The following is a 19792-nucleotide window of genomic DNA, read 5'->3' as shown; positions in this document are numbered from 1 at the left end:
CCCCATGTGCTCTCTTTAATGAAGATTCTCCAATGCAATTAAAAATCCTTGCTTCTTGCTGCTACTGTATGACAAACACAGCCACTGTCATTCCTCATGGCCTGTCATTCCTGCTACAGGAGGCGGAGGAGATGGAGAAATACACCAGGGTGCCAGTGGCTAGAGAGACAGATAGAGAGGATTTTGAGAGTGTGTTTGTGTGTGTGTTTGAAGAAGAGCCCCCCCCCCCCCCCCCCCCAATCTCAACAGGTAATGGAAAGGGGCAGAGAGAAAAAAAATCAATGACCAAAGAACATGGAGAGCACGCTTATGAAATGGCTTTAACTGCACACCACAAGCTGAATAAGGGGTTCTGTGTCCATCCTCCAAAAACTCGAGTGAATGCCGTATCGGATCTTCCACCTGAACACCACCTCACCTTTCTTTTTTCTCTCTTTTAATATTACACCTAAAAATGACTGACTTCTGAGTAACATCTTTGCAATTCTTGCAATAGCATCAAAAACACTGGGGTGACACTTTTAGACGCTGTGACATAAGAACAGAGAGGAGAAAGACGGAGGGGGTGGGGGAGAGAGGAAGAAAGGGAGAGAGAAAGAGAGAGAGAGCGAGAGAGGAATCAGGATACATTTATGGTCATTTATAATGTTTATGAAGCATTAATATGAATGTGCCCGTAAACCAATACTCCATCACTCTGCTAACAATGAGTTCATTGTTTGTGTGTGATTTATGAGGTGTCTATAAACTAACAGTGAACAGTTTGTTAATCCACTATAATACCTGTTAAAATGGATACAACCAGTGGTGATGTGACACGCAGCAAGAGAGACAGACCCGCGCACACACATACACACACCAGTCAGCTCTGCTGTGACCCATCCTCATCCTCATCAGGGTGGGGCACATAAGAACAGTTGCCCACTCCATCTGCAAAAAAAAACTCCCCACCACCACCTCTCCACCCCACCCCCTTGTTGTTTTCCAGTTGAATGAAATAATCTTCCCCCGTCTGGAAACCCAGTCTGGGTCAGAGGGCCTACGTTCAGCCTGTTGCTTATTGTGTGTTTAGAAGAGGATGTAAAGCATACAATTAGGCACAGATGGCTGTCTTTGCCAGGCAATGTATTGATCCAAACCCGATGAAGGGCTGCCCCGTTTTCTGGTTTTGTTTCACAAATGCCTCCCCTAAGTTGGAGCCTTTATGTAACTGGCTTGTATTTGCTTGATCATGTAACATCTTGTGGGGGCTTAAAGAGAGACAAACAGATAGATCATCTGTAACTATGTTGAATACTGCCTAATCAAGAAAAAACACCCTTTATCATTAGGTTTGGCGATATTCTAAAAGTGCCTACAACTTTAATCATCTTTCACCTTTCAAAATAAATCCACAAATAAGACAAAATGAGAGGATTTAGGCAACTTTTCTTAAAAAAAAAATCATAAAATTTAAGCTATAATCCAAGTTATAGTAATTAATTAAAATGGTTAAGAATGTATAAAAGTTATTTTATTTTAATTTTTTTAAAGGTTTGTTTATTTCTTACACCATCAGCGGATAAGGCGCTAACAACATCATAAATAAAGTTCCCGCTACATCCCTGTCATGCCGTGGACCTAATGACAATGTCGCATTTAAAGTAATAACGGTCAATTACTGTATCCTTCCTTTACTACGGCCGCTGCACAAATAATAAGTTTTCTTTGTGTGGCAGTAGTGAGCTGACGTCAGGTCGGTTCCTTGAAGTGGAGCTGAATAAACCTTGAGAAGAGTCTCCTTCAATCTGCTGTTAGTAACTAACACACACACTCACACACCGAGACTCAATTACTGCCCAATTCCCTTCTTTATCATTCGTCCCCGACCTCTTTCATAACCAAAACCGACCAAGGAAAAAAAGAGGCGAGAAGAAGACCGAGCCGAAGTGTTAGTTGAACTAAAAAACCACGCTGGAAATAAGTAAAGTGTCGAAACTAAAAAAAGGTAAGTGTTTTATTTTCACTGACGCTGTTTTCGCCCCGTCACAGAACAGGCGATGAGCTGCGTACGGAGAGAGCTCGCTTGGCTTCGTTTCTAGTTTCTTGGCTTTTTTCAGCTCGTGTAAACTGCTTTATACATACTTTCCTGTTTTCTCGTTGCGGTGTAATTCATTCAGTCCGTGTGTCCCGTAGTCGTTAGCGATACGTTTGGTTAAAGTTTTTTCTCCTTTTTATGAAAAAAACGAAGTGTTTTTTTCCTCCTCTCCTTCTTCGGAGTGTTGACCTGATAGTGGAAATCGTCTTTTGTGTCCCTCTTTTCCCTTTTCTCTCTCGCACCGTTCACTCCGGCGGTCGCAATTTGATAGCGAAATTAAACTTTTTCGAAAGCTTCGTGGTTTTGTTTGTGTTGTTCTTTTTTTCTTTTAATTTATCAACCGTGAAAATGTACAGTTGTTGGCTGTTTTGGCTGCCTATTCAGTGTAGTGGATGTTGTAACCTAAAGGGGGGGGGGGGCAACTACGAGGCACTGGACTGCCGTTGGTCCTCGCTAGTCCGTCCGTTAAAAAGCCATCCAGTTTAACAGTCCCCCGACGCGAAAATAAAACAATTAGGCGACAAATACATAAATATCCCCCTTCAGTTTGGATTAACTTGTACGTATAATATTAATTTCTCTTTGTACAGCGGTTCAGAGTTTGAGCTTTTTTTCCCTGTCGTGTCGCTAGTCGTATTGCTGGCCAGCCTGCTGGGGAGCTGTTATCGCGGTCGCTTCCTCAAACCGAGAGGCGTGCAGGCAAGCTAGCAGCCGCTTGGCCGAGTTGTTGAAATTTATCCCTTTGTGTATATTACAATATCCTCCATTTTTTCTGCCCCTTCCAAAACAACAAGCCTCTCGCCATCTTGGTTATTTTAAATTCGTCCACCGCCCCCCCCACCCCACACCAAAGCACCCCCACCCCCACCCCTCTCTCTCTCACACACACACACATACAAACATCCAGGCTACTTTAAAAGGAAATGGACGTTTTTTTCCTCAAGTTTTACCAAAGTTTTAGACTTGGTAGAGGGGGAAAAAACGAGACGGGGGATCGCGTCCCGTGTGTGTTCTTTTATTTTCCTTTTTGAAAGGAAATTAAGGTGGCTGATAGAGTCGCAGACGATCATTTTAAGGCAGTTTTACTTCGATGTTTGGTGCTTTAAAAAAGCAAATACAAAGTGACGTGTGGTTACATGTCAGGATTCTCTTGTTTTGAGACGTAAGTGGAGAGGCTGGTGTTTTGAGACAGGCGTCGATAAACAGGCGCATTTGTGATGTTTTAAGATAATACTGTTGATAAATGTGAGATCGGCGTTTACTCGGTGCTGCCCAATGTTTGTCTTTGCAGCTAAACATGAATGAATGAATGAAGGAAGGAGGGGGGAAGGAAGAAAGGAAGGAAGGAAGGAATGATATAAGGGCAAATTACTTGGAATGATATTAAGGGAAGATTATTTTTAAAAAATATAATTTTCATTGGATTTTAATTGGATTTCAGTATAAAAAAGTGATTAGGTATGATTAGACTCACAAAAGTTATATAAATAGTATTATGTTAAAAAAAAAAACAGGTCCTTCCTTCTTCCTTCAGCTGTTGTGGTTTAGCTGAATAGATCTGTGAGCGATAAGTTTGCTAGATTGACAGGCTTAAGACGTGCACACTGGCACACATGCACCTCTAGCCTTCCTTTGGATTATCTCTTAGCTGAGCCATGATACTTGCTTGCAACAGTTTAGACTGAAGACTTTTAGCAGACTGGAAAATGGTGACCTTATTTATTTTGTGTCATCCATCTCACACAAAAAATGTGTCCCTGCCCCTTACAGTTACAACTTGATCTCACTTTTCTTCCCCATGTCCTGTAAAGCAGTTTGAGAAAAAGGAGGGTGTTTAGGGTTGGAGGGTGTAGTGGAAGGAGGGGGACAAAGAAAACAAACTGAACAAATGCTTTGAAATGGAAAATCAGATCATTTCACCTCCCACCTCTTTTGTTTGCCCGTTTATTGCTGCAAAAGCTGGAGTGCAGAGGAGCAGATGTTTAGCCAAACATGAAGGCGCGGTGCCTCTGTCCTTATGGGGATGGCTCTCCCTCCTCTCACTGCTGATGCATCGACATGACAGCTGCTTGATTTCATGGAGCTGCTAAGAAGCCATTAGTGGTATCAGTGAATTGAAACGGAACAGTGTCTCCCAGTTTTCTATCACAACTCTCTTTTGTTGGCATCTTTTTTTTTGGTGCGGATTTGTTTGAATATATGTGTGAGTGTTTGTGCTCCCGTGTACGTATGCGCGTGTGTGTGTGTGCGCGCAAATGCTGCAGCTGAACATACAAACCGACAAGAAGTGGTAATATATTTGTGCAGCGTGTTTTCTCATAATTTGAGAGAGACTGAGCAAGAGCAAAAGTGAAAAAAGGGGAACAAATCTGTCAGAGTTTGTTTGCCATGTTGGTTTGAAATGAAAGCACACTGTGCTACCTCAAGCACACTCAAATCAGAGATGTCTCTCCTTGCCAGGCCAAGGGGAAGAAAAAAAAGTCAACTCGCGGCTGGAGTTTTATTCTTTCTCTGCTTCTCCCTCTCAAATTGGAACTGTTGTTTTTGAAGAGATAAAGGAGGACTTCTGCTTGACTTGAACATTCAGGAATTAAGGATAGACATAGTTAAGCCCTATTTGCATGTCTACCAAAGTCACAGCAAACGGTTGCTATTGACTAAGCTGATTAGGTGAAATTAGGTTCACGAGCTCTATGTCTGGGGGTGCTGAATCTGACAGAACTTGGACAGCTTTTGAGAAGACAATCCCATGTGCACACAAGGCTGAATTCTCTATAATCCCTTGCTATTGAATATGGGGGCTATCTATTTTTTTTCTCTTTTTTGAAGGAAACCCATCCTTGTGTTCTTTTACAGATGAAATGAAGTGCGATTTATTAGGTGTGCATGATAGGAATGATCAAGTCATTGGTATGAGGCAGCTCTTGCTTAAAACTTTAATATGAGATAAAAAAAAATACGTCCACTCTATTAGGGATGCTTCCATATATCGGCTGAACACTGAGCCAATCACAGCCTCGTTGACAGATATGAGCCTATCAGCAAATGAGATGACATTTACCAATGGCAGTGGCTGGTCTTTATCTGTTGGGTCACATCAGTGTCATGCTGGTTAATTGGACAAACAGTTCAGCAAGAGGGAGAAATAAAAACAAAATAACAACAAACGCGCACGCATAAACCAGGGTTTTCCTCGGTTACAGACTGTCATTTAAGTCTGACTGGTGTGAATACAGTAAAGGCAAAGGAACAAAAATCAAACACGACTATGAGATATGTTGATAATTTAAATGGTGCCTTATTACAACGGGCAATAATATAAATGGGTTATTATTCATATCATGTATGCTTTTAGATTTTAGTTTAACGGCTTTCCTCCTAAATATGCTGAGCACTAACCTGTTTTGAATGAGAAAAGCTAACACACTATTTTGTTTGTGTTCCTAAAAACTTCTGTGATGAGTGAGTAGAGCTTAGATCTTGTTGTTTAACATGCATTTTGTGTGATTAGAGTAGAATTAACTTTATCACCATGGTGGGAAGCACTGGGACAAAGCGAATGAAATGCAGTGATAATTCAACCCGATGTGCAAAAACATAGTGTTATGTGCAGAATGTACAAGTGTATAAAATGAAAGTCTTACAACATGGGTGATGTTATAACTTACAGCATGTACAGTTTCTTAGTGTGTATATCAGGAGTGTATCGTGCAGCTTATGTCAGCTTAGGTTCACACCTTGTATATTTGAATATGCCTCCACATTCGTCCCATGCGACCACATGTGATCAGGTCTCACTTTAACACTGAACACGTACAGGGACTGAAATGTGTTGCCGTCTCTAATGTACTTCCCTTGAATAATGTGCTGGAATTAATAGAATAAGAAATGCTATACAGTCTAGCTCGATGATGTCTCTAATCTTCCGCTTTCCGACTGGCTGATTGACTCTTTGGCCCAATTGGAAATCAAAGCGTTTTCAATCTAAGAGAATCTATTTTGCCTGATATTGTTGGCACCTGCTGTTGCACATTTTAATTGGCGCCCAAATGAATACCTGCTTCTGCTTACACAGAGGACATCAGTTAAATAGCTGGTCCTTCAGTGTGACCCAAGGTGCTCTTTTCCTGTGTGGCTCAGACCTTTACTTAGAGCAGTGCACTTCGTATTGGATCACTACAACATCTAGTAATGCCAGGTGTGAATAGGGTTTTAGTTGCAGATTTTGATTTTAACCTCAAATTCTTTTTCCTTGATGTCACTATCATTGGTGATTAACAAAGTAAATCCTTTAATGCAAAATATGAAAAGTGTCCCTGTCCCCTTGGCTGATTGTGCCATCCCAGAGCCTCGTTCACATATGAAGTATTTTGCTCTTTGCACGTTGTAAATGATGGTTGGTTGTAGGTGATGGCTGGGGGCTGGAGCCTTTCCCAGATGTCATAGACTGAAAGGCAGGGTACACCTTGGACAGGTCGGCGGTCTGTTGCAGGTCTAACACAGAATTTACCTCCCCGTTATATGTCAGTCAGCTGTTTCACTTGCAGTCGCTTGTAATGCTCGCCTCAAACTTGAGATAAGTTTAACTCAGGGCCCGCCCACTTTGCATCGCTAACGGTCTCTGAATTTCATTGACATTTCATGTTGCCACATCTCTGCCAGTCTCTTCCTGTTTGTACAGCCCTTTAGAAAAGTGGCGTTATGCTTCAAATCAAGACTTAAAATGAATCAAGCAGTGTTTTTTAGGGGTAATGCAGATCCTGACGATAAAAGAAAAAAGAAAAAAAGGGTTATTTGAAATTCTTGCAACTATTTCAATATTGTGCATTCGGTTACTGCGTCTCCCCTCACTGATTACATGATTTTACTCTGGGCTCATGCTTTGTAGTTTCTGTGTGACAAGATATGACAAAGTGGCTGATTTATGCATTCTTTAACCACAACAGCAGGAGGCTGAACTGATAATGAAAGACAAAAATAAACTTTCACATTACCATACACATGTATATTACTGAAATATTTACTAAGCTCTGTCTGAAGTGCTTCAGTCAGCCTAAATGTTTCAATGCATTGATGTCAGTAAGTTATATTTAGTCAGAGATTAATAAGATCTGCAAACAATCTATCGATAATAATGGCCATCTGGGAGCCCTGTCAAATCTCTGCATGTTAGCGCTGACACAGAGCTGTGAAATTTAAAGAGGAAGTAGAGATCTGCTCTGTGTTAACCAGATCCTTCAAGAACTAATGCAAGACACACTCCCAGTCGTCGGTCAGTCTTTTACTCGTGAATGTGCATGCACAAGCAAAAAAATAAAATAATGACAAATGAAATAATGCACCAAGAAACTGAGGACTTTAACAGATGTTTTTGAAGTAGACATTAATCCTGGAAAGACTAATGGTCCTTTGAGAAGAAGCAGCATTTTAGCAAAAGCCTTAAAAGCTTCCATGCATTAGATTAACAATGCGTCATATTGTTACAGATCAAATTGAAGCTTCTCTGTCCTCGTCTCGGTCTAGTGCTGTGAGCCGTGTGTTAGAGGCCCATGCAGGCAGATCACTTATTGATACGTGTCCACATGGCCTCGCAGGTTAATGTCCTCTCAGCTGGGAAGTTGGTGAGCTCTCAGTTGATCTACCTAACCTTATGTTACCTTGCTATTTTGGTAACACTGCCTGTTCTCTGAACGTCCCGATAGTCATCAGGATCCACAAATAATTGTCTAAAGTGCATGCTTGGTGACAGCAGCTTTTAAAGTGAGCCTCTTCTAATATTGTGCCTGTCCTTTTGCTGAGTTATCTGCATCCATCTGTACAGTGAGAAATGCAGCTACGTTTAAAAAAAAAACAGACTAATGAGATTGGGCATATGCCTTTCTGTTGTAGAAGCAAGTAAACAATCTCAACTCTTAATTAAGACTAAACAAATCAACACCCATTTTATTTTTTCTACATTTCTGTGTGGATTACATATGGTGGATTAATTACCGAACAATAAGCAGTGTAAAGTGCAAGTGGGTCACCCGGCGTTGACTTTCAGGAGACAGAAGACAGAGCGGCCAAATTTGGGAGGGAAAGGCGATAAGCTGCTTCTTTGCTGTTCGTCCCCTGGGCCTCTATTTATCATTCAATGTGAGAATTTCCTTGATGAAAGTCAAGGTTGTTTGTGCATGCTCTGTCTCGTTGGGATGCCTGTTTTTCCACCAGCAAGGTGAAAAGGTTGATTTTCCCCCTCCAAAGAGATGCCTTGTTTGGGAAGTCCAGGCTAGTTTCTTTTAATGAAGTCTCTAAAGGTCCTGATGATTTTTCCACTTCATGGCTGTTTTTGTTTTATACATTAGTGAGGATGCGAAAAATACAGATGTACTTTGTGTGTATCTCCGTGCCACACAGCGGCGAGCATGCAAGTCCTCATAATTGTGTGTCTGTGCTGCATGTGCTAAAGACGTAGCAAAGAAGGTTATCACTTTATGTGAGCTGAAAGCATCCATTTAAGGTGGCCTTTATAAAAAGCAAGAGTGGCAAGAAAGATGGCAGCATAATGAAAGCATTTATTTTCTTGAAAAGAAATCACATCAGTGTTTCTTGGCTTTGTGAAATAGATACATTCAGAGTCTCTTAACATTAGCTGAAGGAGGCTGGATTGGATTTTTCTGTCATTTTTCTCCCACCTTGTCCTCCCTGTCTCGCTTACCAACATTTTCTTGCGCAGGGACTTGATTATGGAATTGGCATTGAGGTCTGGAAAACCTGCTATTTAGTCTGATGTTTTCCACACCTTGACATCTGCAGCAGGGGGCCTATACTTACACATTTCTCTTGCATTCTCCCATGCTGGCTGTGCTTGGATGGGGAAGGATACTGGGAATGGGAAAAGAAATGGGAAGAATGTTTTGGATGTCGGAATTGGTTTCTCTATTGGTGTGCCTCCTGGGTCAGTGGGGTTTTTGATGATACTATAGAATAGCTTGTTGCAGGCAGGGGAGCTGTGAGCTTCGGTGGGTGTTAAGGCGCACGTACACAGGCACACGCACACACACTTGCTGTCACAACACAGGCATTTATGTATAGGGACAGCACACATATACACTAACGTGTACACACAAATGCATGAGATTGCGCCTCGACAGCCCCCCATTTATTGATCTTCTTCAGCATTTAAAATCTGGTCACTGCTGCCACAAAGGCTTTTTATTTTAGCTGCGCTGGCAAAGCGTGCTTGAAGCTAAGCCAGAATTTAAAATATTTAACTCCTACACAAACGCCATGAGAAATGACAAGGAGAGAGGAAAAACAAATAGAAAAGCAGTTTGGAGCTTTGCAGTAGCTATATGTGCATTTGTTGAGAACCGTGTTTTATGTAAAACACGCTGATAGGATCACCTCGCACTGAGTCGGCTGTGTAAGCGCTATAGTTTGGAGTAAAAATGTGCGCATACAGCACCTTTTCCTTCATAAAGTTTTTATGAATTGAGGGGGCTATCCTGTGTTTTTCTTCAGAAAACAAAATTGTGGAGAAGAAATGATCATCGACTCTAAATGTAACTTAACTCAGAACTGAACTGCAAGGCCTTACAGTGTTTGTAGTGCAAGCTGAAAATGCTGGCAGTCATTGGATTAGTCATTACTGGACCTGGAACAAGCGGCTGTTTTTAGCATTTTAAGGTTAAAAAGGGATACTCGTGAGCAGAGAGGCAACTCACCAATGGCTAATCTGCAAAAGCCCTTTAGCATGCATTCTTATAGCCCTGTTCTTTTCTTAAGGACAGCGTGTTTCTCTTTCTCTCGTCTCACTGCACACGACACCAGGTATTAAAGGCAATAATTTCCCCCTTTTCTTCTTCTTAGGAAATTGTGAGTGTTCAGTTAGTCCCAGGTGGCATAGAGGAAATGATCTGACTAGCTGCGTTCACACTACATTTTGAAATAATTTGTCTTGAAAAGGTCAAAGCACATGTCAGTGATTTCGAAATGCTCTTACATTGTACTGAAAATCTATGTTGCATTAACATTACAAATCACAAAGGTTTCCTCATCCGGTTTAACCTGCTGCTGCTGTTTTTTTGGTTTGTTTTTTCCTTTCTTGTCCAGCTACGAAAGCCTAGCCCTGCTCAGTCTGTGGCATTGTCCCGCTTTCTTTTTCTCTGTGTCTCTGTCTGTCCTTCCCTCTCTCTGTCTCTCTCCCGCTCTTTGCTTGTGCGCTCTCTTTCTGAACGATGACACTGAGAGACAGCTGTAACGTGAGACGCCTCTCGATCCTGGCAGGGGCTTCGAAAAGCTGAGGCAGAAGGGAGGGAGAGGGCCTTTATCTGAGACTGGGGGCGCTGACCTCCCTCATTCCCCTTCTTTTTCTCTCCTCCTTTTCTCTCCCCGTCTCTGCGTCTGCTGGCATACTCCATCCTCCCCCCACCAACAGAAGCCGAGACTGCACTAAAAAAAAAGCGTAATGAGAAAACATTTTCTGCCCATAGCAAAAAAAAAAAAAACCTGATGAATGAAATGATGTGTGTTGTTCCTGTTTACACCATTTAAAGCTGTGTGTTGCTTTTTAAATTGCTAGCATCCCTCCATCTTTAGTCCACACTGGATGAAACTTAAATTGTGTTGTCAAGTGTTTACAGAATGTATGGAGTAATATTTGAGTGACTTATGTTTGTGATCTGTGTGTGGACTCGTTTTGTGCATGTGTTTGTGTGTGTGTGTGCACATGTGTGCGTGTGCGTAGATGGAAACATCCACACATCCCCTGGACTCTAGGCTATGGCTGCTAAATCCTCTGTGAGAGCTCCCGTGTGTAATCCAAACATTTAGAGCTAATTTAAGCATGCAGGCAGGAGCAGCATCCTTTAGGAAACAACAGCTCTCTCTCTTTCTCTCTTCATCCACCACTGTGTGTGTGTGTGTGTGTGTGTGTGTGTGTGTGTGTGTGTGTGTGTGTGTGTGTGTGTGTGTGTGCTGCGCAGGTGTTTGTGTGCGAGTGTCTTGTTGTCGCTGGAGGGAAATGAAAGCACTCAATCACTCACCTGTCAGAGTACTTCAAAATCTGTCCGTAACACACAAGTACACACAACCACACACAGCCACACATGCATGCATGGACAAACATGAACACACATGTGCATACACACTTACCCCTGAGGGTTTGACAGCACTGGCCCTTTATTGACTCCCTTGATCAAGGAGACAGCAGATCCATTTAATAGAAGCTACACGCACACACACACGAGCGCACGCACACACACACAGGCACGGAAATCAAAGTGGATTCACATCTGCTCTCCACACAGCTCCACTGTATCTTCCTCTGGTAGTCATTTAAAACTGCGGCTTTATCGGCTGTTGAATTAAATTTTAAAAGCCACTACTAATAGATGTCATAATGTTTTTCCATTGCCGGTTTCTCTTGTCATAGTTGCATTGCCGTTGCAGAAAAACAGCTCTGATTTGCCTCTTTGCAGCATCTTGTGTTACAGCATGGAGTGCGAATGCAAGCCCAGTCAGGGTTATAGGCATGTTCTGTTGGCCCTGGCCCCTGTACTCCCCCAGTTGGCCATGTTTTGTGCTGAGTGTTTTGGAAGGCCAGTTAGCCAAGAGGGTGCTGGGAGGAGATGACAGCTGTGTTGGTCACGGCTACTCTGACCTTCACACGTCATCCTGATGGATCATCAAGGCTGTGGCGATACGCTAAACCTGTTGTGTAGGCCTGCGCTACCATGAGCATGCACCAGCATTCAGCTGCTTGCATTTTTGGTATCAAAGTGCAACTGAAGTCAGTACTCAGTAATGACAGATCCTGCAAAGAAAAGCAGGAAATGGAGGTGTATTGCTTAATGCAGCGAAGAGAAAAGTTATCATGGCAACACAAAAACATGCGCGCATACATGGCACTAAAAGGGCGAAGCATACAATCAAGACTGGAATTACACACGCACACACACATATATATATATATATATATATATATATATATATATATATATATATATATATATATATATATATATATATATATATTCTAGCTCACACAAATGGATTGCACTAATGTTCAGAGCTTTTCATTGGTCTCAAAGGGCTTTACTCCAGTGTGTGGTGTAACCCGTTCCCTCGAGATGGCACTTGCTCCATCAAGTCAAGGAAGAAACCATTTAGGGGAATGATAAACACACGTATATTCACACATACACGCAGCACTGGGAGGCTGGAGGGATTTGAATTGCACTTAGGCAAACGTTTCTCACATAAGTTCTTTATTCCTCGTCTCGTTCCCATCTTTCCCCTGAACGTACACTTGCTCACATACAAAAGTACTTGCGCAGAGATTCCATTTTGTCAGCTTTCAGCCCCAGATCATGTAACGATAAAAGATGCTGCCCTGCAGTTAAACACTGCCAGTAAATCACAGGGCAAAGAAAGCTGGGAGAAGCACTTATTTTTAAGCAGCATGAGAGACCATACTGAGGGAGGGAGGGGGGGCAGATAGGGTAAGACAGAGAGAGAGAGAGGGAGAGAGGAAGAGAGAGCTTCTTTGTGCACTGTGTACTGGCATTGTGTGTGATGAAGAGATGAATCACTGCTATTTAGGGATTGGTTTCCTGCAACTGATTGTGTGACGACTCGGTGGCGGACAGACTGTCAAGACTTGCCTGTTTTGTTCTGGGGGCTTCAGGAAAATGTCTGCGGCCAAGTCTCACTAACTCACTCCCACAGGGCCCGGTGTGCCAGAGATCAGCAGAGACAACAGAGACAAACACCTCGCCAGTGTCGCTCGTCTAACAATGCATCAAATATTAAAAAGCAGGGGATTTTAGGCCAATCTCAATATGTATATTTTCAGAGTACACTTGTTTTCCGTGCTCAAATACCAGCAGCTTGTTCATAAATGAAGGCTCACGTGACTTTTTCTTTCTTTCTTTCTTTCTTTCTTTCTTTCTTTCTTTCTTTCTTTCTTTCTTTCTTAGCTTTCTTAGCTTTCTTTCTTTCTTTTGACCCCTCTATTTAACCCTGTGTGGATGCCTGAGAGCGGTTGTATGAATCTTAAAGTAAAGTCAACATCTGTTTGGCTGAGGCAACAGGGGTAGATTAGAGTAACCAAACAAGACAATTCAGGGAGACATCATAGCAGTTAGGTTGTACGCTGTCCATGTGCAAGCATGCCTGGAGTTTAAATGCTGGTAATTATTACTTTGGAGATAGTTCTTTGTGTGTGTATGTGTGTTTGGTTTTATTTGCCTTCACATTAATTAAATGGAAATGACTAAGCAATCATGGCTATTATTAAATTGACATTCGGATTGTTACTCAAAAAGTAATAAATTCACCGGCATAACTTAGGGCACCGATTTTGTTGGATCACTTGTATATATAGACATTCAAATATCTCGGTGTTACTCAGAAAGCACGGCTATGTGAATTCTGTCACACTAAATTAATGCTGAGGTGAACCTTTTTGCATTCGTGATGATTTGTATTTGTTCAACTGTAAATAGCGCTTTGAAGTTTTCACATCATGTTTCACTCAAACTTGTAGTTGATTAATGTTTTGCTTGGCATTGACTTTGGCTTCAACTGTTTTGTACTTTTTCTGCCTTCTTTCTTTTTGTCTTTCTGTTGTAGTAAAATCCATCTAAAGGGCTTGGGCAAGCAGTTTTATTTATGTCATATTGGACTTTATGAAGATTTTAATGTATATTTATTACACCCTTTCAATATTTTATATGCCAAATTAACTATTAGCTAATTGAAAAAGATGAATCCATAATTAATTAATTGTTTGCTGCAGACTTAATACAATGCCCTGACATAATTTATGAGGACATAGCAGCGGAACAAGGCTGCAGTCACAGGAAAAGAGTGTTTTGTAATGTTTGATGTAAAACTGGTAAGATCCTACCATAAAATGAGGTTAATAGACTAACAGCCTGATTCTCAGTGAGGCAAATGATGGCAGACAGCACTGGCTTTCTTATCCAGTGTAATTCACCTGCCTCGTGGCTGGCAAATCATTTTCTGTGGTGAAGTCCTGTGAGCAGAGATCCTTTAATCATCCACTAATAGGCCTTTATGAAAAAAGCTGAAGATGAATTCAGCCTACCTGGCTCTCTGTTATCATTATCACTGCGATGAGTTATCAAAGTATTTGTGTGTGCCTGTAGTTTGTGATGGTGTGTGTGTGTGTGTGTGTGTGTGTGTGTGTGTGTGTGTGTGTGTGTGTGTGTGTGTGTGTGTGTGTGTGTGTGTGTTTGTGTAAGAGAACAGATAATGAGGGGAACCATTACAGTTCGATCAGTTCGGTTATTATCAACACAGTCAGTCTAGGTGATTTCTGTTCAGTGATACATTGAGTTGTAATGACAGACATGCGTTGCACTGTGTACCACAGACTTTGGAAACACTTGAAGGCATCTGGACAGACAAAATGACTTACTTACTTGTAACATACTCCCTTTCTTTTTACCATTTGAGCAAGTGACGTTAACAGAAAAGACGGGAACTTTGTAGGAAAAAGGATAGCTTTAACTATTATTGTAATATCTGACCACATCCGTGCCGCTGAGGCATCCACCAGACTTGATTCAGTTGCTGTTGACCAGATGGATGTGTTTACTGACAACAAAACCTTGTTAGATAGCTACCCACACATGCTGTAACACTGCTTGTGTGTTGCCGTGTCTGGAAATGTCTGCTTCCCTGAGTCTGTGTGCATGTGTACAGGGAGCCGTGACATTTGTAGGTACTGCATTCTGATCCCACCTAACCTTGCTGACACCAGTTATAACTCATAATCGAAAGCTGTCCTTCAGCTGTTCTTTTTATTCAACACGAGGTTATATCAGCGTAAATGAAAGTTGTAAAAACTGCACTGTAGTGTGATATACAAAGCAGGGTGTTGTCTGTTATGGTGAGCTGCTCAGATTAAGCCCGGTCTGTAAGTGCACAGGAGGGCCTTAGAGAAAATGCATGAGAGATGGGCGTGAGAACGCTGGTAAGGCTTGGTTCTCTGCAAGAACTGTCTTGTGTTTAGGGAAAATATCCTCACACTTGAAGCTCCAATGTCTAGATTCAGTTCTAACAAACAGGTTTTGCAAGAACGGGCTCAGGGAGAAAGAGACTTTTTGTGGGTGTGAATATCTTTCTGTTTGTGTGTGTGTGTGTGTGTGTGTGTGTGTGTGTGTGTGTGTGTGTGTGTGTAGCCACAGCTGTGTTTCAGACGTCACTGTATTTTTTTCCTTTGATGTGTCTGGAAAACCACAAATACTAAGCTGTGTAACTGTAACTTTGAAGTGCAAGTAGTTTTTAGGGCCTCCGCCAGCTTTCAGGTCATGAAATGAAAGAAGAAGAGAAAAAAGCTTCATAGTACTATATCAAAATTGCCCGTTTTGAGAATGCTGCTCTTCTTATGAGTCAGATTGTTGTATTCGGCCCGAACCACAGTGATCTCTTGTTTCTGCTTTTCCCCAGGTGTTACAGCAGTGATGTCAAAGAGCTGAAGACACCTGTAACAGTAAGTGCATCTCTAAAATCTCTCACACTGCCCAAAATGCATGTTACAAAATAGTTGATGCGTGACTTTTGAAAATATACATTGTCACACACTTCTGCTTTTACAGTGGTTTTTAAAAAATTATTTCTTTTTTTTTTATGGCGCAACAGAACAAACTTGCAGACTCCTCCAGTTTCAGGCCTAATTTGATTTTCATTCATTCAGTGAAAGAGGATGTTTTTTTTCTTCTCCCCCAATTAAATTTAACAAGAGCCCCTTGAAAAGCAGTTGTTATGATTACATTACAAATTCGGGGTTCATTCAGTGAATCAAGCAATTAATTAGATTTCTCCCATTCTAATCAGAATATTTGTATGAAACGTACGCGCCTAATAAACATCCTTTGAGTTTGCTATCTCTTCAGACCAAACACTGAATGTAAATGGGTGTTAACTGTGCCCGACAGTGCTTCTGGGTTAGGATCTTGGATTGGGTTTAGTTGTTTGTGTGTCTTTCTGCGTGTAGCATTAATCTTCTCCTTTTTGAGACCCTTTCTTTCTTCCTTCTCTGTTTTCTCGCTGTGTCTGTGTGTGAGAGCAAGCTGTACTCAGGGGCGCGGCTGCGTCCTCAAGGCTTCACTTCACACACACCAAGTGGTGTGCCAGTTTATTGTTCCACACACACAGACAATGACTTGCACTTTCTCTCCTGCCTGACTTGATGGCCTTGTGCCTGTGAGTGTGTCACCAGATCAAATTGGATCTTTTAAAAGAAGGTTTTTGCTGAATGCAGAGCTCAGTGAAATACTTGTTTCGCCCGTGACTGTCTTTTTAGCCTTGTGCGTTAGCAGACCCGATTCTATCAGGTCTAACCATTACTGCTTCATCTCTGGCTGTGAATGATACATTATATCCCCTGCAGGTTGGTGCGGGCTGCTTGTATCATTTGTGATAAGTATTGATGAGTCCTCTCTTGGGGAATCAATTTCTAGGGGTGGGTAGTGGTGGTGGGGTGTGTGTGTGTGTGTGTGTGGGGGGGGGGGGGGGGGGGGGGTAGCCTTCTAGCTCAACCCCCACAGCTGGCTGCTCCTAACTGGTGTCTTGGCTGCCTGACTCTTCCTGCAGCCCCATAGAGAACAAGCACAGCAGAGCACAGGGGAAAGATGGAGCTCATCCAAACAGCTATGGTGTAATTAGCTGACATTTGTTGCTTGGAAGACAAGAGAAGGAAAAAGGAAAGAGCTGCTCAACTCAAACACCCAAAGGAATATGCAAATGTTGAGGGTGAGAGAAAATGAAAGAAAGACAGAGAAATGTGTCTAATGGCACAGAGATATAATTATATTACATTCACGTACGCATGTGGGTGTGTAATTGTGTGTGTTATGAACCCATTGAACTTTATGTGAGTATTTATGTCAGTGTTTTGCCACTGCAAGGCACGAACCACTGGTCTACGGAAAGGACTACAAAATATGTTAGGATAAGAATGAGGCTTTCTCTGCTAAGAGACGATACCCTCGTCTGCTGTGTAGCGCTGTTATTTTTTAGAGCATGTCTTAAAGTATTCAGCCACATCAGCTAGGCATCACACAAGTGAGATGCACAGTACCCGAGTGAAGCAGCCATCCACAAACGGGCTGATTCTCCGGTTCCAGGAAGGTTGTGCGTGTGCATGTGTGCGCTCGCATGTCTGTTTGTGTGCGCGTGTTTAAGCGAGAGTGCCGTACTGCATGTAAACTATCTGTACTTAAGCCAAGGTGCTGTGCGAAGGAGCAGCAATGCTTACGCAGCCCCATCTGCTTGATCCAAGCTTGAAATGCAATGCTTTTTAATGACAAAATACTGAGTGGCTGGGAGCTGTGTGTGTGTGTGTGTGTGTGTGTGTGTGTGTTATGTGAGTGTGAAATAGAGAGGAATAAAGGGAGAGGGAGAAGGAGAGAGAAAAACATCTCGAAGGTCAGGAGCAGCGGGCGGCCGTAGGGGAGAGACACGTGAGACAGAGATAGTCTTGCGTCAGCCCCACAGCAGTCCGTTCTTTATGTGTGTGTGTGTGTGTGTGTGTGTGTGTGTGTGTGTGTGTGTGTGTGTGTGTGTCCTGTGGGGCCAGCATTTCCATCCGCATCCCACCGTGTGTTACAACAGAGTAGCATGCCAGTGTTTCTATTCTGAGTGTCTCTGAAAAGATAGATAGATAGATAGATAGAAGGACAAATTACTGCTTGGAATTACTTCGAAGCAGTCAGTCACTGAGCTATAGATAATTTTTTACATGACTCTTGTGGCAGTGGAAGGGGAAATTACACCTTCTAGCCTGAGGGGAAAGAATTTGTGTGTCTCGTTGCCTGTCACAAAACCTGAATAGGGTTTCATCAATCCTAGCAACTACTATCATTTTTCAGCTCTTATTCATGAGCCCTCTTTGTTTCTCACAGTGTCTTTTTTCCCAGTGCCCTTTAAACTGGTGCTCTGTTAGATTGGGGAAGTGTTAGAGATAACTCCTAAACATTTAGTACTTTGTACTTGCCTCGAAGCTAAGATTGTTAAAAAGCTACTGTGTGATTGTCCTCGGGATAGGGAGCAGAGTAGATTCAGCAGACACACTCTAGCATTACTTTGGGCTTAGCCATCCATGTCTTTGTGTCGCTTTCACTCAAACTCATGCTTTCTACACACACACACGCACATGAGGAAACACACTGGCTGTTCCCCTTCTGCCTCTCTTGGCCCGCATGATCTCGACAGGGCTCAGTCCTGTAGCCAGACTTTTGATTCACCCCCACTGCCAAACAGCCTCTGCTCTTCTTGTCCCCATGAAGGGCTGCAGCGTGGGGTGAGGCTGCTCTTTTACAGACACTTGTGCCATGAATCACTGCTTGCACCCAGGGAGCCTCAGTCCACTCAGGGGCTGCCTGCCCGGACCATAATGTGCGTGGTCATGAGGGGGCCATTTTGAATGGAGGCCAGACAAAACAGGAGCTAAAGAACCCAAGCTGTGAGCTTTCCTAGAGAGGGCAACAACAGGAGTGTGTGTGTATGTCTCTGTGTTGTATTTGTTGTAGTACGGGCTTGATGTTGGCTATACAATGCTGAGTTCTGGGTGTCATAATGCAACATAATTGTATACCAGTAATTTATGAAACATTAGGAGTAGACCTTTAAACCCCATGCATCACAAACCTTTTAGCCGCATACAAACGGGATTGCAATTTGAGCTCCTTGGACGCAGCTCTAATGCCTGTTTCACTGTTAGGTTTGAAAACAAGTGATGATCCATCCTTTGCCATCTCTTGCACTTACTTACCAACCTACCAATCACATTACCCTCACCCTGAGTAGAAAATGGTATCTAAGACATTTTTGCAAAGTTGTCGACGTCATCTTAGAGCATTTGGCCCTTTCATCAGCCTAACCCAGATGTTGTCTTTTTTTCTGTGGGTCACATGGTTCACCAGATTTAAAGGTTTTAAAGCCAATTATGTTCTAAATTTGATGTTTGTTTGTCCTTGATTGTTCTGATTTTGTGTTTTGTTTTGCTTTAATTTTGGAAGCTTAGCCAAATGGGTTAATATGACTATTAGTAATTGGTTATCATTAGCAGAGTTGTTATTATAAAAAGCCATCATTATTGTCTGTACTTAGTCTGTGCATGCATGCGCTGTTAGAAAATGCAGGGTTACTGTCTTATGGAGATAATTAAGCAGACCCCCCCACACCCCCCACCAAGTCAAACACACACACACACACACACACACACACACACACACACACACACACACACACACACACACACACACACACACACACACACACACACAGAGTTTCCTCATCTCTTTCTCTTACATACACACATAAACATCCACAGTGCCTTGCATTGACTTCCATTCTTTTCCTGGAGAGTAATTCCAAGCTTAGCTTTGCCTTACTCCCCTGTACTTTAACCTAACCTTAACTGGACAACATGTCATCACTTTAAAATTTAATGATTTACATTATGAGGACTTGCCTTTCTGTCCCCAATAAGGAAGACATGTCTGCACATTGTGGTTGTGAAAGGAGTGTTGGTGAGATCTGTACTCAAAAATGACATGGTGACCTAATGTTTATATTATGCAAGCATATATTAACCTTTATAGATAGATAGGACATGATAATTTTGTTGAAAATCTGATATCATGCCAGTCTTAGACACACACACACACACACACACACACACACACACACACACACCAG

The 19792-nt window shown here is 42.3% G+C and overlaps 1 protein-coding gene across 1 annotated transcript in view; it reads left to right on the top strand.

The window, feature by feature from the left end:
• The first annotated feature begins 1736 nt into the window (after positions 1–1736).
• The window catches only part of LOC146639907 (bromodomain adjacent to zinc finger domain protein 2B-like), a 70828-nt gene continuing 52772 nt past the window's right edge, over positions 1737–19792 (top strand). Inside the window, exons 1-2 of the mRNA XM_085347695.1 lie at positions 1737–1987; positions 15539–15581. The gene's annotated coding sequence lies outside the window, so the exon portion shown is untranslated. The remainder of the gene's footprint in view (positions 1988–15538; positions 15582–19792) is intronic.

The sequence above is a fragment of the Diplotaxodon limnothrissa genome, linkage group LG1 (assembly GCF_057381915.1).
Source record: "Diplotaxodon limnothrissa isolate DT_005_m linkage group LG1, D_limnothrissa_male_GT1.1, whole genome shotgun sequence".
In the NCBI taxonomy this organism is placed as follows: domain Eukaryota; kingdom Metazoa; phylum Chordata; class Actinopteri; order Cichliformes; family Cichlidae; genus Diplotaxodon; species Diplotaxodon limnothrissa.
Note: the sequence above shows the minus strand (reverse complement) of the source record. Positions and strands in the feature narration are given on the sequence as shown.